Source organism: Sturnira hondurensis, unplaced genomic scaffold, assembly GCF_014824575.4.
Source record: "Sturnira hondurensis isolate 20B ecotype Veracruz unplaced genomic scaffold, ASM1482457v3 Scaffold0006496, whole genome shotgun sequence".
NCBI lineage: Eukaryota > Metazoa > Chordata > Mammalia > Chiroptera > Phyllostomidae > Sturnira > Sturnira hondurensis.
In genome coordinates this window covers 4,393,131-4,411,208 of record NW_028079127.1, presented here as the reverse complement: position 1 = coordinate 4,411,208, position 18,078 = coordinate 4,393,131, and the positions used below count along the sequence as shown (strand labels likewise).

The 18,078-nt window shown below is 43.6% G+C and overlaps 1 protein-coding gene and 1 long non-coding RNA gene across 2 annotated transcripts in view; both read left to right on the top strand.

The window, feature by feature from the left end:
* GRID1 (glutamate ionotropic receptor delta type subunit 1) overlaps positions 1 to 18,078 on the top strand; it is a 722,282-nt gene that overhangs the window by 553,922 nt on the left and 150,282 nt on the right. The window lies entirely within an intron of this gene.
* LOC118989307 (uncharacterized) lies at positions 848 to 17,417 on the top strand. Its single transcript, XR_005066992.1, has 3 exons — positions 848 to 932; positions 4,860 to 4,865; positions 17,407 to 17,417. It is a non-coding gene; the product is annotated as an uncharacterized LOC118989307 (long non-coding RNA).

Genomic DNA, 18,078 nt, shown 5'->3' with positions numbered 1-18,078 from the left:
CCCATTTTTTGTGAATAACTACACAGTTCTTGACAACCTGGGCCAGGGGGCACATTGCCAGGTGCCATCGGCTGCCATCTCACCTTGGCTCCCCTTGGTGCCTGCATCTTACTTCACGGAGCCATCTGCTCATTTTCTGGTCACTCCGCACCCCTCCTTCCCACCCGTGAGCCCCATGGGTTTCTGTCCTGCCTCACAGGTGTGTCAGATGTGGGCTCATCCCATGAATCTGAGCTCACAGCTGCTCTCATACCCCCAGGATGCCTTCTGCCAAAGTTGGTGCTCTCCATGCTCCTCTGTTTTAGCCCTTATACATTGTTTCCTGCTTCTGTCTTCTGTTTCCTAATCTCTGAAGCTGGGGGATGTCCCCTTCTAGTAGATCTTATGGGCAACATGGAATCTGGCCTTTAGATACCCAGGAACTGGTTAAATGAGTGAGTCCTGAGATCACAGATTATGTACAGATATACTTGAGGTGTGGATTCATTCTTCCCTCAATATCTTCTGTATACCAGAGTGTCTAATGATTGGTAAATATCTGTCTACTACAAATGAGTGATGTGATATCCTGAACTTCCTGATATTTAAGATCACTTCTGAAAGGTTTCCTTAGGCTCTGCTGAGGAAGAAATGCCAATCAGCCACAAAGTTAGGCAGTATAGAGCTTTACTGGGGTTTGTGCACCCAGGTGAGGTTCTCCGGTCTGCAGAGTGAGGCTGGGGAAGTCACGCCCAAGCAGGGAATGGGGTGGGGTTTTATTTCAGTTGGCTCTCTTTGTGGGAGCTGGGGATTGGTCCCCATTGAGCAAAGTGGCAATATATCATTGGTGGCTCAGGTTGCTATGTGGATATCTGTTTTGGCAAAGCCCACCCTTTCGGCTCTGTCATTTGACGTCAGCTGTCTTTTCTGGATTGTAGTTCAGCTGCCATTTTGTCCTACCCTGCCCATCCTGACAACTTCCTGATTTGCTTGGGACTAAGGGGCTTCTGGAAGGTAGGACTTTCCACACCAAACCTGGGTTGGTTCATCCTTCTATCCTGATCTGTGGACAGTTGAGAAGCCTTGTTGGTAGATAAAAGGCAAATAGAGTTGGGTATTAGCTGCTATAAGAATCCTTGCTGCCTCTTTCATTGGATTACTATCTCCATGAAGACGGATAATGAGAACTTAAAAAATGGTAATGTGGAATAATTGAAATTTGTATGTTGGTTATCCTGCATGAGGCTGTGTATATCTCCAAGCATTTTTAGGGACATTTGTATTACCAGCTCAAAATCTATTTGCCTGATGTTTTATTAAACATCAGAATTTGGAATAAAGAAAGTTTTGTTGATTAAGAAGGTGCCCAGTTAAAAACATGGGGGCCTCAAAAGTTCCTCAAATCCACCTTAAGAGAGTCCAGAATTCAGGCTTATTTTCAAGGGAAGGGAGAATGGGAGGGGCAAGAGGTGACTGACAACTCTATACATCTGGGCACCAACAGGGATCCAAGGAGGAGCAGGAAATTTCTAAATCTCTTTGTTCTCTGTCTGTTGAATCCTGTTGAGCTGAGTCTGGTCTTGAGGCTCCTACAAATCTTTGATAAAGAGTCATTATTTTATACAGGTTTTTCCATCTCTTTGGGAGAGATACCTTCTGAAAAGGGGCTGTTCTTCTAAAAACTCAAGCCTCAAGCAGAATTCCTCTTGCAATTAGCACATCTCTAGCAGGAGCTATTAGCATGAAGGCCATGGGGAAATTGCAGACAAATTAAGACAAAGTCAAAGACAGCAAGCATTTGATTTACCCTTCCCATTAATTGCTATTCATATAATTTTCCATGGTAACAATTGGGTTGTTGATGTGTCTCTTTCTTGTTCATTTGTAGATATTTTTAAGGATCAGGGAGATTAAAGTTTTTGTTGTAATCTCAACATTGCCAATATCTACCCCAAAATATTGTTAGATTTTTTAAAATTTTATTTATTTATCTTTAGAGGGGAAGGGAAGGAGAGAAGGAGAGAAATATCAATGTATGGTTGCCCCTCGTGCATCCCCTGCTGGGAACTGGCCTGCAACCCAGGCATGTGCCCTGACTGGGAATCTAATTGGCGACCCTCTGATTCACAGTCCTTGCTCAATCCACTGAGCCACACCAGCCAGGGAGGGAAGGTTTTTTATGTAGTACAATTACCATTCTTTCTGGTGTGCTGTATACCTTGTGTGAAGACCGGATCCGATATAATATTTTTGCAGATGGTCACCCAGTTGTCCCAACACCTTTTTTTTTTTGGATAATTCATATTTTCTCTACTTTCTTAGGGTTTGGTTAAGGGCAAAACACTCTGAACTTTCATCCTGCTGTAATGGATTTTAGCCTGGGATTTCCAAGGAAGGTGATAAATCTCTCTGTCAAGGGCTCTGGTGTTTGCATTCCCAGTTCTGTTTGGTATTATTATGCACTTCTTAGCTGTGTCACCTCCTTTCCAAGTCTTTGAGGTTGTTATCTTTGGCAAAAGGATTCTTCCTCTACAAAAGGCAACTTAAGGCCCACTGTGTCTGATGTGCTTTCCTGATGGCTACAGTTAAAATGCCAGCCACTGCCATTTGCAAGCAGAGAGCTCTCAACAGATAGCTCATGGCTTACTAGTCTCTTGAATAATTCTGCTTCAGGACAGGATGAGTGCTGCCAGCCGAACAAAATTTTTGCAGGTGGGATTGCGTCTGCATCTGGGAAAGGAGAGTTTAAAGGCAGAGGACAATGCCAGCAGTCGGGCATATGGAAGTACCCAGAAGATGGCCACTCTCTTCCCCTGTATTCTGCTCTACCCCTTTCCCACCCCCCACAACTTTTGTGGATGGAATAATTAACAATAATTAACTCCAGGAAAATGTAAACAGCTTAGGATTTCTGAGTCCTGTTTGTCTGTCTATGCAGTTTTATATAGTTTATTTCCTCTTTATAAAACCAAGCATGCTGTTGTATATAGATAAGGTTTTTGAAAAAATAGAAACTTAAAAAAAATTTTAATTGTTCAAGTTCAGTTTTCTGCCTTTTACTACCACCCCAGCACACCCCCCCAACCCTCCCCACCTTTCTCCCATTTCCACCCCTCCTTGTTTTTGTCCATGTGTCCTTCATACTTGTTCCTGCAAACCCTTCCCCTTTCTCCTGAAATTCTCTCCCCTCTCCCCTCTGGTGACTGTGAGCCTGTCCTAAATTTCAGTGTCTTTGGTTATATTTTGCTTGTTTGTTTGTTTTGTTGATTAGGTTCATGTAAAAGGTAAGATCATATGGTATTTGTCTTTCATCACCTGGCTTATTTCACTCAGCATAATGCTTTCCAGTTCCATCCATGCTGTTGCAAAGGGTAGTAGCTCCTTCTTTCTATCTGCTGCATAGAATTCCATTGTGTAAATGTACCATAGCTTTTTAATATTACATTTTATTGATTATGCTATTACAGTTGTCTGATTTCTCAACCTTCATTCCCTTCCACTCTGCACACCCTGGCTCACCCACATTCCCTGCCTTTAGTTCATGTCCATGTGTCATAAGTTCTTTAGCTTCTACATTTCCTGTACTATTCTTGCCCTCCCCCTGTCTATTTTTTACCTACCATCTATGCTACTTATTCTCTGTACATTTCCCCCCTTCTCTCCTCCTCCCACTCCCCTGTTATTAATCCTCCATGTGATCTCTATTTCTGTGGTTCTGTTTCTGTTCTAGTTGTTTGCTTTTATTTTTGTTTTAGGTGTGGTTGTTAATAACTGTGAGTTTGCTGTCCTTTCACTGTTCATATTTCTTATCTTCTTTTTCTTAGATAAGTCCCTTTAACATTTCATATAATAAGGGCTTGGTGATGATGGACTCCTTGAACTTGACCTTATCTGAGAAGCACTTTATCTACCCTTCCATTCTAAATGAAAGCTTTGCTGGATAGAACAATCTTGGATGCAAGTCTTTGCCTTTCATGGCATGGAATACTTCTTTCCAGCCCCTTCTTGCCTCTAAGGTCTCTTTTGAGAAATCAGCTGACAGTCTGATGGGAACTCCTTTGTAGGTGACTGTCCCCTTATCTCTTGCTGCTTCTAGGATTTTCTCCTTCATTTTAATCTTGGCTAATGTAATTCTGATGTGCCTTGGTGTGTTCCTTCTTGGGTCCACCTTCTTTGGGACTCTCTGAGCTTCCTGGACTTCCTGGAAGTCTATTTCCTTTGCCAGATTGAGGAAGTTCTCCTTCATTAGTTGTTCAAATAAGTTTTCCACTTGTTGCTCTTCCTCTTCCCCTTCTGGTACCCCTATAATTCGGATGTTGGAATGTTTGAAGATTTCCTGGAGGTTCCTAAGCCTCTCCTCATTTTTTCCTTGAATTCTTGTTTCTTCATTCTTTTCTGTTTGGTCATTTCTTCCTTCTGGTCTACTGCATTGATTTCAGTCTCAGTTTTCTTCCCATTCCTATCAGTCGCCTGTACATTTTCCTTTGTTTCACTTTGAATAGCCTTTATCTGTTCATCTAATTTGTGACCAAATTCAACCAATTCTGTGAGCATCCTGATCACCAGTGCTTTGAACTGTGCATCTGATAAGTTGGCTACCTCTTCCTCGCTTAGTTGTGTTTGTTCTGGAGCTTTGATCCGTTCTTCCATTTGGGCCATTTTTTTTTGTCTTGACACACCTGTTATGTAGTAAAGGGCAGAGTCTTAGGTGTTCACCACCTAAGCTGAATCAACCCAGTCTCTGGTTTGTGATGCTGTATGTGGGGAGGGGTCCAAGAGGGAACACTGGCACTTGTTCTGCTCTCTGTTGGATTTTAGTACCTTCTGCAGCTTTCCCCAAGCAAACCTGGCTTTTCTGGTGCTGATTTCCATGTGGGTAGGCTTGTGTATGTTCTAGGACCCTATGGGTCTCTCCAGTGAACTCTCCTGTGAGGCTGGGAGTCTGTCCCAGTGCCTCAACCCCCACAAGTGTTTTCAATTGGTGTTTTGAGGCTTTGTTTCTTTTGGGCTAGAGCAGTGAGTTGAGTGGTCTGTCTTGCTCCCCAGTTTTGCCTGGTTTATCTGAGCATAAATGTGGGACCGCCAGTCAGCCAGCCACCTTATGTGCCGTGCCCCTCCGCAGTTTGTCCTTTTGCTGGGTCTGCCTGCTTCCACCCCATGCCTAGGGTCCACCTGCTGCTGTCTTGCGTGCCCAGGGTCCACAGCCACCGCTTTTTCTGTCATGACCCCTCTGTGCTCAGCCTCCTGACTCCATCCCTCCTACTGGTCTGGATGGATGTGTCTATATTAACTCCCTGGTTGTCAGACTTCTGTACAGTTCAATTTTCTGTCATTTCTTGTTGTTTTTTTTTGTTTCTAAAGTTTTGTTGTCCTTATTTTGGTTATGTGAGGAGGCACAGTGTGTCTACCTATGGCTCTATCTTGGCCAGAAGTTCTAAATGTACCATAGTTATTTGATCCATTCATTTACTGGTAGGCACCTAGGTTGCTTCCAACACTTGACTATTGTAAATTGCGCTGCTCTGAACATATGCTTTTTAATGTATTTGCATATTTATAAATATGATTCAATAAAGAATTTGAAGCAGCCAAGGACACCAAAAATTTTAGAGACTAACTGGTGAAATTAGAGTCTAGATAATGAAGTACAAGAAATTAATCAAGCTGGGGGTGGGGGGTAATCATACAGGAGGAGAATAGGAATTGCGAACTCTATAATACAGAACAAGAGCAACATTGCACACAAATTTGGCTCCACATTTTCTAACTGACAAAGCAAAAAGGGGAATATTAGTTACAATCTTTACAATAAGTTAAAGGCCCCAAGTCCTGAGGTCTAATTCTCCCAAAGGTCCAAATGGTCATTATAAAGAAGTTTAAGACCTTAGTGGGATTGACAGTGTCTATATGGATTTGATTACAGAAAACAGCAGGAGCAAAGATGTGTCTGTCCTAACCTGGTGAAGGGGAAGGTCCTTCACTTCTGGTTAGCTTTACTGGCCTGGTGGATCCAGGTTTAGTGAGACACAGAGTATGTTCAATTTAAGAGGATTTTCTAAAGGTTTATATAAAATCAGGCATGAAAATGAATATTTACTGATTAAAAAATCATAAAATATATTAAAATATATGGAAATGCTGACAAATACACAAAAAAATCATACACACACTAACTGCCTGGCACACAGTTCTATAATACTTTTCCCCCTATATTTTTTTGGCTACTGTTTGATCTTCTTTTCACATGATCTTTTTGAATTTTATTTTTTTGTAGTGAGGCTAGAAAGATAAAAATCTTTTGGTATGGTTGGTTGAAAGTTGTTGTTTTTAAATTAGTAGTTAAGAAAAGTTTTATTCAGCTTCTCATTATTGTTAAGGTCTTGTGAATTTATGATTATTGTCAAATTAGTGTTTTTATACGTGAGTTGTAAGATGTGCAGGGTTTTTCCACGACTGGATTCTGACCGGATTTATTTGAAATCTTTTTATCACTGCCACAGCTTCCCGTGCCAGAGGCTGCAGGGCATATGCTGCCAAGTTAACTATGCACAGAAGTGACATTACACCATAGAAACGTATCCTGCTAAACTCAAACCAAACATATAAAAACTTAGCCTCCCCAAATTTTTACTAGTTGCTCCAACAGCAGTAGATGTAAGAGAAAGTGTGGCTGAAGGGATTTTGAGTGGAACATCAGTCTTAATTGATTTAAGTATCTAACGTTTGGGAACTTTACAAAATCCAAGGAACATGAAAGCCCATAGCTAGGGCCCATTGCCAGAAGTTGTTGGGGGGTTAGAACAACAAAAGGCCCTGAGGCCAAAATCATTCTCTTTAGCTAAATCTTCCTCTGTCTCCAGAGCTCCACAAGGTAGCTAGGATTACTTCCCACACCTTGGGATGAGGGTTGTTGTATGGGATTTGGAGGCAGACATCAGGTTCCATTTTTTTTGCAGTGGAACCCTGGGCTAATTATTTAATATCTCTGAGACTCAGCTTCAAAATTGAGATCATTAAGATAAATGGCCCTGGCTGGTGTAGCTCAGTGGATTGAGCATGGGCCTGTGAAGCAAAAGGTTGCTGGTTCGATTCTCAGTCAGGGCACATGCCTGGGTTGCAGGCTAGGTCCTCAGTAGGGGACACATGAGAGGCAACCACACATTAATGTTTCTCTCCCACTCTTTCTCCTTCCCTTCCCTTCTCTCTAAAAACAAATTAATTAATTTAAAAAAAGATAATACAAATGTATGGGATTGTCCTGAGAATTAAATGGCATGTGTTAGTTGCTTCGTGCAGCACTTGGAGCATCATGAGTTTGAAATAAATACTAAGTGTAAAAGTACACTGGGCATCCTGAAAGAGACCATCCAACCACTTGCTTGTCCTCATTGGAAACAAGAAGAGATCCTGCTGCATTATAATCCAAAGACCTTTCATATTTTAGAGCCATAAAGGTGTGCCCTTCAGATTAGTAGAATTTTGAGTTTAGTGATCCCCATTTTTGTTTTCAATTTTCCTTGAACTGTGCTTGGGTCCACACTCTGGCTACATTAACTGGAAGTGTAAGCTCAAGATTAGAGCAAATTGTAGCTGCTTTTTGTGAGTGGAGTGAAGGCACTGACCTAGCGTGGGTGGGGGAGGACTAATTGAGGGTCACAGGTTTACTAATTTAGTCAGAGTGGATTGGAGAATAAAGTCCAAATATGCTTTCAAAGGTTTTGGACAACCCCTTAGCATGGCTTGGACATTCATCTGCCACTGTCTACCCACTGTGTCCTGGGTGCTAGTTTGCTCTGAACCCTTTGCTGCTTACAGGCTATCTGCAGCAGCCCAGATGGCCAAGTTTCTTCACTTTAAGAAGGCTGGCTGTGAAGGTTTTAGGGAAACCTTTTCCACCTGAGTTTCTTCTCCCTGTCCCTGTAGAGTGTAACAGAGAGCTTGTGGATGCTGCCAAAAAGCACTAGGTGGGGCTGGGAGAGGTCTCATATTTATTCCTGAGGCTCTGCAGTGGGTCGATGTGCCAGATGTACCCTTACTAATCATTAAGGGGAGCATGGGGTGGGGGGCGGGTAGGGTTGGGAATATAAGACAGAAACCTGGACTTGAACAAGAATTAAATAAAAATTATATTTAAAAAAAAAGGGGGGACTCTGTTGCCCTTTTAGAAACGGTCACTTTGAGGACAGGGCCCAGCAGTGTAGAAAGACACTGGACCTCTCTGATTATTAAATTTTGCTGCTCTTTGGCAGAGGAAGGATTTATTGAGCGTTTCAGGTCACCTCTCATCACTCTTTCTGAAAAGGCTCACCATATCATCCTGTTCCTAGACAAACTGGATTTCTGCAACAGAAAACATGTTTATTTAACTTTTATTAAGAACTAATTTGGAAGCATTCAGCAGTCTCCAGAGGTCTTTTCTGTGGCCTCCTTTGCAGTTTATGTATTATTTAATCGCAAATGCAATCTCACTGAGACTTTGCTGGATTTTTCTCATCTACCTCCCTACAAAGAAATTAAATTATTCCCTGAACATCTTAGATCACCAAATGGTACCTTTTGGAAATGATAAGATAATGCTGTTTATGTATGAACATGAGAGAATTACTTAACTTTGTAGTAACACTGATTAAATTGAAATGTCAGAGCTAATATTATAGTTAATAAGTGTTATATACATATTCAAACCTGTCTAAATACTCAAGATTTCTAACTAATGCAGAGGATGCTGTTTAAAATAGCAGGAATGTCCATATTTTCTTGCAAATATCATTTGTGCTATCCATTTCCAGTGATGAAAGTAAACTGTATTATAGGTAAGACCCATGTTGGTGGTGTCTGCAGGTGCTGTTTTGTCACTTTGAATTTTCTTAGCCAGATAAATTGGCACTGCTATGAGTCATTGACCTAGCATTTGGGAATGGTTTTGCAACTGGTTGCATTTTGTAATCAGAAGGTGGTGGAGTAGAGTGTGATGGGAAAATGGAGCATCAGACATCAGTAAGTAGGAGCCTTCAGTGGGGGGTTGGCAGTTAGGCCTCCCCTGTGCTCCTCTCTCACACCCTCCCAGAGAAATTTCATCATGGTCCCTTCTCTTCTTCATAAGAGAAAGTGTGTAGGTGAGAACTGTTATTTCCATGGCTCTGTGGGCATGTTTGGGCTGATGGCCATAGCACCCTCTCTTTAGAGGAATAGAACATAGAACATCGAGGGGCAGGAACCCAGAGGAATGGGGATTAGGGATGCAGTATGGGCAGCTGGCTTGGGGTCACTGACAATGGGGACCAAGACTTCAGTCTTAAAGGACCTGCCTGTCCTCTGGAAAGTAAAGTCTTGATTTCTGAAGAAGAGTGGCACCTCTTCCTCTGGCCACAGGAGATCATTGCCAATTTGTTTTCTATCACTCCCTTTCCCCGGTTGCCGTGTTCTGTTTCCAGAGAGAGTATGAGATTTCTAGTCCCCAAGATATAGTTGCAAATTCTACCCCTTCCTCATGTTAGGTGTGTGACTTTAGGTTAGGTTTTAAAGCTGAGGTTGCTCAGAGGCCTCATGTGTTGGGTTGGGGTGGGACATAGCTGTCTCATGGGATTATTTTGCTTAATCAGTGAGCTGATATATATGAGGCATCTGGGAAATCACCTGGCACATGTCAGGCACTCCTCCTTCCACATGCTCCCACCTGACCTGCAGTTTTACAACGTCTAGACTGAGGGTTCCCTTCCCTTCCCTGCTTCTACCCTCTGTCCTGGAAAAGTCCATTACTAGTTTTTTGGAGGGAAGGGAGCAAGCAGTCTGTTCCTGCTCTCCCTGGCATGTGGCATAGCCCAGGGCTCAGCTGGAAGGAGGAAGGCTGTTGAGTCAGAGTCCCTGCATCCAGGCAGATTGGGCGTGGCTTGTTCGTTCCAGCTCCACAGTGCAGTGTCTGTGACAGCACAGCTGGCATCTGAGGACAGGTAGCTCATCACCCTCGGAGAATTCTAATTCAGCAGGATTTACCAGCAAATGGCTGGAACAAAGAAAGGATATATTAAAGTGTGCATTAGGGATTATGATTATTATAAATCACATTCTTTGAAATCTCATTTAGATCCAGGAAACAGACTGTGTTTGGAAGGTTCTGAAGATTAATCCTTTCAGAACAATGAAGTGTCAGTGATCGTTTGGAGAAGTAATTATGCCAAATTTAATTATCATGCACGTGCATTTCATTGACATCACCGTGCACAGCCAGAGGACAATGGGGAAAAGACTGACCCCAATACTGGCCCTTGATTGAGGAACGTGGCACAAAATTATACATGTAGTAATTGAGTGTCACTTAATATGCAGCTTGATGCATACAGAGATTGTGGGTGGAGTGAATGGGAGAGGGCATTTGGCACACTCAGCAGATGTGTGAGATATTTGGAAAGGCTTTTCAATGTTTTCAACATATTGGAGAGGAGCAAACTACATCTCAGCTAGGCTGATAAAAATGTTCCCCTGTCTTAAGCATTTTTTTTTGTTCTCTGTTCTGGTACCCTCGCCTCTTCTGAATTGCAGGACTCTGTTTGCAGTGCTCAAATGAGCCACTCAATGGGACTTTTAAACTGTGTGTGTGTGTTTCTGGGAGCAAGGGAAGTCCAGGGGTATCTGGTGGGCAGATGGACCATAGTTGTGTGGATACGAAGGTTTTTGGAGTTTGTGATATTGCAGGCTGACCTACTGGGGTCCCATGTCAGGTTTATCTGTGTCCTGGTCTTCCCAGCTTCCTCCATTTCACTGTAGAACGTATTGCTTCACCTCTTCTTTGGAGGGCTTCCCCTATGAGCCCAGGTTGGGTTGGGTGCCTGGCTCTAACTTGCACAGCAGAACAACATCATTGCTAATTTATATATCTGTTACCTTTTTACAGTGTGGCCATCTACCATGAAAGCAGTGACCATATCCATTGCTCAGCCCCCAGCACAGCACCTGCCTTGTAAAGGCTCAGTAATATTTGTTTGATAAATGATCAAAAACCAGAAAGAACAGAAGTCAGTTTCTCTCTACATGTCCCTAACTGTGCCGAAGTCTAAACAAGCTGCCTCCAGAGCTGCTTTCTGATTTGGGGGTGTGATCTATAACACTCTGAAGATAACACCATTAGTGTCTGAAATGTGAATCTTCCACTTGATTTGCTATCAGGAGCTAGTGAGTTAGTTTATCTGGTTCTCAATGTGAATTGTAAAACTGGCATGGGCATCCTTGAAGGAACAAACTGAAATCATGTGTGGCAGGTGCCTGGCAGGTGGCAGGTGTTTTGTGCTTCCTGGGATACCCATGAAAAGTTACTTTTTATTTGCTGAGCTTAGCTCAGAGTCTTTTTATCTTTTGAAGAGTTGGCTAAGAATTAATTAAGGATCCACAGCTAGAAACTAACTTCAGGTTAGAATAGTTGTTATTGCACTATTGGTTCTTTGGGGCTGAAGCCACATCTCACAGGCAGAAGTGGCAGTGGGCAAATAGGCCCATGTTGAAGAAAACCTTTTTTTCTGGCTTTCAGCTTAGAATCTTGCTGCCACAGTTGGACTTTGATGACCCTGCTGGGGTTTGATATCCATGAAATGCATTTTTTCCCCAGACAGGGTGTTTTACCTTCAAATTGCTATGGCCAAGAATGGCTACCACACAGGAAATTCAGGCATAATTCCCATCTCACAGAGCACTTAGGAGAGATAAATGGGAGCACTGTGGGGCTGTTCTTAGGAAACCATGGAGAGTGTTGCAAATACACATCTGTTGTTGACCTCTGTTTCACTAGCTGATGCAATGAGTGTGACCTGCCTCAGTTGCTTTTATAAGAGATTGTCAGGCTTAAAGAGAAAGGGTTGCAAAGCCCCTGTGACTTCTGCTGAGTTAATCTGGTTTCCCAGGCAGCAAACCCCAAATTGGCAAAGTGGCCTGTATATCAGGCAGAGTTCTAAGTACATTATCTCATATAATTTCATCAAATTCTCCCAAGAGCCCAGAAAATAGGTGGTATTATCTCCATTTATAATTGAGTTGCTCAAATAATGCAAATAATAATAATAATAATAATAATATCATCTGCAATCTACTGAGTGCTTACCATGTATAGCCATTTAATAAAGCTGAATTATGTAAAATTTCCATTTGTATAGGTCAAGAACAGTTGAAGGTCAGCACTTTCCATGTTTCTCATTTGTGGCTGAACTAACAAGTCAGACAGGGCTGTCTAATTCCAAGTTTTCTGTTGTGTCACCATTTTCCAAGGAGGTAAGCTAGCTACAGTGCTACTGACAAAAATGGATGTCAGAACTCTGTTTTATATACTTACAATGGTGATGATCAAAGGTCTCATTGAGAAGGCTTGGGACTGGGGATTGGAGGAGGAGAGGGTGGTATGGGGCAAGAGAGCAAGCCCCAAGGTGCCATGCTTTGGGGACCATTTCTTTCTTGCACTCATTCTTTTTTTTAAGATTTTATTTATTTATTTTTAGAGGGGATGGGAAGGAGAGAGGGAGAGAAACATCAATGTATGGTTGCCTCTCATGTGTCCCCTGCTGGGAACTGCCTGCAACCCAGGTATGTGCCCTGACTGGGAATCGAACCACCATCCTTTGGGTCACAGGTCTGTGCTCAATGAGCTACATCAGCCAGGGCTTTTGCACTCATTCTTTACCTGCATGGCAGGGTGCCCTCAGAGGGGGAATGCCTTTTAATGTATTAAGTTTAAGATAAATCCTATCTGATCTCACCTGTAAGAGGAACCTAATGAACAAAACAAACAAATGAGCAAAATAGAACTGCAGGCATGGAAACAAGGAACAGACTGACAGCGACCAGAAAGGAGAGGGATAATGGTGGAAAGAAGGGGAAAGGACTAGTCAAGGAACATGTATGAATGACTCATGGACATGGACAACAGGGTGGGGATTGACTGTGAGGGGAGGGCAGTGGAGAGCAATGGGGGGAAAATTGGGACAATTGTAATAGAAGAATAATAAAATATTCAATAAAAAGAAGTCATCAGTAATCATCTAGGATTTCAGGCTGGAGTGATACTACACCAGGCCTGGGGAATTCACTTTATAGACATAGAATTGAAGGGAAAATACATTTTCCAAATTCATTTTTAAAATAGTTTCCCTTGGAAATTAAAACCATTAAGTGCACATCATTATGCAGATTATTATTCATGCTTCAAAGACACATAATTTTGCCTTCACTTAATTTGTTTCTCCAAGACCTAATTATGGATTGGGTGAAAAAGATTTTTTTTCTTTTTCTTATTACTCTGTAAATCGCCTTTTACCACCCAGGAGGACAGTTAGTTCTCTCTGGTTATCAAGTGTTGTTTCTATATAGTGATCAGTCAAGAGAAAGTCAGGGAGATGTATTAAGAGGGACTTGATTGTTCATGAAGACAAAGAAACAAGTGTGATCCTTGTCAGTAAGGCCAAGTGGTGGGGACTCCCTGGGGGAGGCTGTAGACCTTTCCCCGAGAATATAAGCTTTCAGCTGCTTGACCAGGCCCCAGGTGTATAAGGATGCCAGCAGACCAAGCTGGTTCAGGAGCCAGCAGTGAGTCCCATAAGACTGGACTGTCTGGCAGTGAGCAGCTGGGTGGCAGAGGGCAGGATGACTTTGACTGGCACTCAGGTACCAGGCAGAAGACAGGGCTTCTGTAGAAGTCAGTTTGCTTTGTCGGAGGTGCTGATGCTAGTGACTTGATCCATGGAAAGACTCAGAGATTTGATTTGGCTCTGATTAGGATTAAAATAACAAACACTTCTGTCATGTTTACTGTGTCAGGTACTTTAGTGCTCCAAATGATAAAAGGTTAAACACTAGTGTTAAACTTCAGTGTTGTTAAAGTGTTTCAAACACTTTACAAACATCCACTTATGTAATTCCTACAGCATTCTAGAGGCAAGTGCTTATTATTATGTATACTTTACAAATGAGGACTTTGAGGCTCATAGGGGTTAAGTAGCTTGTCTCAGATCACATTGCTAGTGAGTGGTGGGATAGCTGCAGTTTGTCTGGATGCTCCGTATTTGATGTTCTGCTGCCCTACCTCTCAGTATGAGAGGGTCCCTCAGGACTGAGCAAGAACTATAGACTCATAAAGACATTTAATCCCATCAACAGCCTTCTGAGATGGATGGGACTGTGATGAGCTGTCCTGGTGGTCCTCAGTGATTCACACCTTCAGATAGTCACACCCTTTTCTAGTGCCCTCCCCTTGAACCTGGGCAGCCCTGTGACATGCTCTAATCAACACAACAGGACAGAACTGATGCTGAGGCAGTTCTCACTTCAACTATCAGACACCTGACAGCCTTCACTTTACACTCTGGGTGACACCAGCAGCCATGCAAGAAGTCTGACCACCCTGAGGCCACCATGCCCAGCAATGATGAGAAACTATGTGGAAGGAAACTGAGGCACCCCAGCCAGTAGCTCCTGCTGGGCTCCAGACAGCCCCACCACCTGTCCTGCCATGTGAGTGAAGCCATCATGGAAGTAAATCCATTGATCCTGTCTGACTAATGCTTCATGGAACAAAGACGAGCTACTGATAAATTCTTTTCAATAGCAAAAATATGAGAAACAAGTAAAATGCTTGAAAATGATTTCTGTCTTAAGCCACTAAGTTTGATAATTGTTTTAATGTGGTATAAGATAATTGAACCAGCTATTAACTTCACTTTACAGATAAAATATGCTAGGTACAGGGAAGCTGTGGAACTTGCCCAAAATGATTCAACTGGGAAGCGGCAGATGCAGAGATTGAATCAGGGAAAGTCAGTGCAGAGATGCACTCCAAGCACTAATCTGTACTCCCCCCTGATAATGCATCTGCAAGGGTGTCTTGATGCCTGAGAGAGGTTGTGCAGGGAGTGCTGTGGCACAAACAGGTTGTCCTGGCCTTATTGGCACTTCCATACCCCCTTAGAATATTTCCCAGCATAGGGGCATGCTACAGGCTTTACTGAGGCCCAAGAATGCATCAGACACTTTTTTAGCAGCCTCATTGTATAATCTTATGGAAGATAAGATAATTGTCTCCACCTTATAGATAGGGAAACTGAGGCTTTGAGATTCAAATAATTTACTTAGATTCACACAATATGTTTGGAGTGCACCTAGAGTTTGAACCTGGTTCTGCTCTACCTCCGTACACAGTACACAGCTCAGCTCTGCCTCCTACACCCAGTCTTTAGCATCCCTGTCATGCTCTGTCACACTAGTCAAGCTGTTGCTGAGTTCTGTCCAAATTCAGCTCCTTTCTAGCCTTCCTCCAACAACAAGGTCAGCCACTACCTGGGGATGCTTTGAAAGTTTGTAAGACCACCCATACCTAGTAGTCCATCCTCACCTCCTCAGATCATAGACCATATGTGTGTTTTGTCTGCATGCCAGCCCCCACAGAAGACAGCTGGGGGGATTTTCTGCCCTCACTCTACCTGAGTGCATAGTGGGCAGCAGTTCTTCTAGGCCTCTGGACACTGTTCTCTCCACAGCTACAGCAGGACTAGGTTCTCTTAGCTAGGTCCGGATTGGGCTGGACCATGGGAAAGTCTTTTCTTCTCACCCACAGGTAATGAGCAGGGAGTTGTTCTGAAGCAAGGGCTGGTTTGTCCTAGGGAACAGGGACAACTGAGCCTCGAAGGCAAGTTAGAGGGCTGAAGCTGTGCCAGAGAGCAGTGAAGGAGCATCTGTTGAGTAGGGGTCTAAAGGGGCCAGCATGGGAGCCCTTGTCACATGTGTTTGTAGGTCTTCTCTGTCATCAGGGCTCTGGCACAAGTATCCAGGTATGTCTGAGCAGAAGTACCATGTTAGAGTCCAAGAAGAGAGGACAGCACAGTCATCTGCTGTGTTCTGTTCTATGAGGGTGGCAGGTCGCTCAGTTCAGCATGTGTGCACCTTGGAAAAATGCCTTTACTGCTCCTCCCTTCCAGACTGGAAGCGACTCCAAAGGCCCCATATCTTGGTGACTTGGATGGGAAAGTCCTGAAGAGGCTAATGTGAATAGCACAGGCCTCTCTCTCCTGGCTCTGTCCCCCAAGTCATTCCATTGTAAAACTAGACCATGGCACCTTGACCTCTCAGAGCCCTTTCCTCAAGGACATACTGATATCCAGCTATGGGCTGAACACCACTTCACCCCTCTACCTCTCATCCCCCACCTACATGTATACACAGACATCCAGCCACTTGTCCATTTTTCCTGTGCACTGAACTCTTCATCCCTTCTTTATTTAATCAGTAAGTATATGGTGCTATTCTGAGCACTGTGCAAATAAGAATTCCTCTAACCCTCAAGATGCCCTAATGAGGTAGGCACCATTACCAGCTTTGTGTGCAATGGAGAAGACAGAGGCCATTAGTAGCTTTCCATTTTAAGGAGAGGTGGCTGCACTTTTTGATCAAAATGTGCTTAGTCTGCCAACTACTTGTGTGCTGTACCTCCAGGGATCTACTAGCTGTTGGGATATGCCCTGAGCTAAGAGCAGGATCTAAGGCATGAAAACTAGACCAAGCCAATAGAGGAGAAACCCAGGGACTAAGGGTTTCAGTGGGCATTTCTTCACTGGCTTCTGGTAGAGCTATGCTTTGACCAATAGGCACAAATGACTTTGCAGGAGTTCTGCAGGCTCGGGGGGAAGCTTAGATTCAGCTTTGTGATCTAGGACCCTACTTTGAGCTGGGTAGAGCTGAGGATGAAAACCACTTGGAGAGCAAGACCCAGTCTTTTCAGCCCCTTGTTGATCCAACAGCTGAATGAAATCCCATAAATGAGCCCCATTAGCTCACTGAGTTATTTGAAATGATGAAGCAAATGTTTTAGGCCACTCTGTTTTGTGGTAGATTGTTTTGGTGCAACAGATAACTGAAACTCCTACCCAGGTCAGACCACACTTGGAGTCCTAGCTCTTTCTAGCTGCCACTGTGCCAACTTATGAAATCAAATTGCATTGTGTTTGGAAAAGGGCAACTCAGGCACATGCCTCATAAGGAACACTGGGAAGAGCTGGTGAGAAGACAGGACACTTTGGGGCATACCAGTAACCTGCCTTAAACAGCAGGAGGTCTGTTGTATGCTGGAAAGACTAGACTGATTCAAAACATCCTTAGTGCTTTAAGAAAAATAATAATAGACCCACTTCCGGACAAGATGGAGGCCTAGGTAAACACATTGTGCCTCCTCGCACAACCAAAATAAGGACAACAAAAATTTAGAAACAAAAAAAGAACCAGAACTGACAGAAAATTGAACTGTATGGAAGACCGACAACCAAAGAATTAAAATACATTCATCCAGACTGGTAGGAAGGGCGGAGTTGGGTGCCAGTGGAGAAGGGTCACAGCAAAAAAAATCAGTGGCTTGGGTGTGGATCCTGGGTGCAGATCCTGGGTGCTCGAGGCAGCAGCTGACAGAGTCCGGGTGCAAAAGAAGGTAGAAGGCAGACCGTGAGCACACTGGTGGCAGCTGGCTGGCAGGCCCCAGGCACAGGGTGGAAGCAGGCAAACCAAGTAAGGTGCACAGGGTGGCTGGCTGACCTGGCAGTCACACATTCACATACAGATAAACCAGGTGAAACTGGAGAGCAAGACAGACCGTGCAACTCAGGGGCCCCAGTGCAGGGAAATAAAGTCTCAAAACACCAATTGGAAACACCTGTGGGCATTGAGGCAGTGGGAGAGACACCCAGCCTCACAGGAGAGTTTGTTGGAGAGACCCACAGGGTCCTAGAATGTACACAAGCCCACCCACATGGAAATCACCAGAAGGACCCAGTTTGCTTGGGGGAAGCTGCAGAAGGGACTGAAATCCAACAGAGAGCAGAACAGGCACCGTTGTTCCCTCTCTGACCCCTCCCCACATACAGCATCACAAACCAGAGACTGACTGCCCTGCCCTGGAGAACACCTAAGGCCCCACCTGTTTATATGTAACAGGCATGTCAAGACCAAAAAAAAAAATGGCCCAAATGGAAGAACAGATCAAAGCTCCAGAACAAACACAACTAAGTGAGGAAGAGGTAGCCAACTTATCAGATGCACAGTTCAAAGCACTGGTGATCAGGATGCTCACAGAATTGGTTGAAT